Consider the following 2,189-nt stretch of genomic DNA (forward strand, 5'->3'; position numbering starts at 1 on the left):
CACATCACTTTATCAATGAATGCACCCCACACCACACTTGTGTCACCGATTTCTGAATAGGAGAGGAGATGGGCTTTGTCCCTAGTGAGAAGATTTACCTTTGCCACAGAAAAGGTTTTGCATTTTCAGGATCAGAAATGGATCAGACATCTTTTAATGATTTTATTGTTTTTTTAACAGGGAAAACATAAAAGCCAAGAGGTTAAAAAACAGAAAATTATAACAGTGATATCTTTTAAACCATATGAAAGGTAGGATCACAAAAAGATGAGAAAACAGTACAATGTATCACACTCACAGTCACAAAGTCATAAAAATATATGCTTACTATTATTATGTTGCCTCATAAAGGTACAACAAACAGTATGCTTGGTAAATCATGTCCTCCGGAATCATGCCAAGTAGAAACATTATGTCCCATGAAGAGTATTTACCGATCTATACTTCTCGCCTTTTCTGGGTCCCTGAAAGTACACAAAATAAACTTGTACTATTTTTGGAGAAAGCGTGTGCTGAAATTATCTTCTCACTGCTACATTTTAATATATATTATCTGCTTGATGCTATATTATATTAAATATTATCTTCTCATTGCTATATTATATTATATATTATCTTCTCACCGTTATATTACATATTATCTTTTAGCTATAGTTTGAGCATTTCTCTGTAAAAAATTATCCTTAAAGAGTGGACTACATTAAACTGTAGGTGAGTGAGAGTTTAACCAATTTGCCATAATCATTTTCCTAGCTTCTAGGAGATAAATATTTATCCAATCTTGTTCTCTATACAAGAGATTTTTTAATAACTTCCTGTTGTGTCTCCCTGACAGGAAGTGTAAATCTTCCACACACAGCCTGGCATGTGTCATACCATAAACTACTCCAATAATCAAAACAAGTTTCTCCTGTAGGTGCACTTTACACCTTTACACTAGTGGGATTTACATAACATTATCCTGGGCAGAAATACCTGAAAACTATACCCAGAGTACAGGTGTGACTGTGTAATAATGAGGTCAGGTTGTGTCATGATCTATTCCGTAGACATTGGCATTTTTAGGATTCATAAAATGTTTGAAGTGAGCCTGTCATACACAACATTTATGGTGAGTACAATGGAGGAGCGATGATTCATTAGCAGTGTCAGATGCTGTATGTATGTACTGTGCATATAAAATGTTTGTGTATGTATGTGTACACATACATAGATAGAAATCAGTAGTGGCATTGGGGAACATTTATATGTGATATCAGATCACTCCTTCTTTATTCTCCACTTTTTAAAATCTGATCACCATCTCCATCATGCTAAATTCTGTTTTAGATTTTGTTCAGTGATGATTGGTGCTTAGATCACTGTACTACATTAACACTAAGGGCAGGTGCCTCCGAATCACCCGATCTCACACGGCTTCCTTGAACACCTAAAGAACCAGCATCAGCTGGAGGCAGTTGGCAGCTCTAGTACCACTAACTGCCACCCTTATTCATTCCCTGCATGAGGATGACATCATAGCTTCCCCCAAGAGGCAGCAGTTCCTGGTGTAAAGAAGCAGTAAAGACACCACAAGTGTGAAGCTAGCCTAAAGTGCTGAATGGAGTAACTGAACAATATAGTTGAAAGTGATGTACACTGCTCATTCACTTACATGCATATGCTACTTTTGAAAAGTACCAATCAGGTGGTTTAAAAACAACGTAAGTATTAGCACTATATGATGATCTGTAAAAAGGCGGACATGATGATTGGCACTTTATAGTTGCAGCAACAGTTACTGCCATTACTACAGCCATCCTTCATAAAATCACCACTTTTATGAACAGCGATATATATACGCCATATGACTTTTGCTCCTTTACATTTCTTCTAGTATAAAGGGAACCCATACAGCCAGAACTGTCCGAAGATGTGAGTGCGGTGTAATGGTAATGTGGTTATTTTTTTGTGTGCTGCATGTGCTGATAATAATAGGAAGCAGAAATCAGAATAGAACAGCAGTGGGGTCAGCTGCAGCAGCACATAAGAGATGGTGCCACAGTAATCTACTCTGATCAAATAACAAAGCAAAAGAATGATTACAACAACATGTGGCTATGAGTTACAGTGACAAGGAAGCTTTATGCTCCTAGACAGTTGCTGGACTCAATAAAGGATTGGGACAGAAGCCACAGGTAGTCTATAGT

Source organism: Pyxicephalus adspersus, chromosome 1 (assembly GCF_032062135.1).
Source record: "Pyxicephalus adspersus chromosome 1, UCB_Pads_2.0, whole genome shotgun sequence".
Taxonomy (NCBI): Eukaryota; Metazoa; Chordata; class Amphibia; order Anura; family Pyxicephalidae; genus Pyxicephalus; species Pyxicephalus adspersus.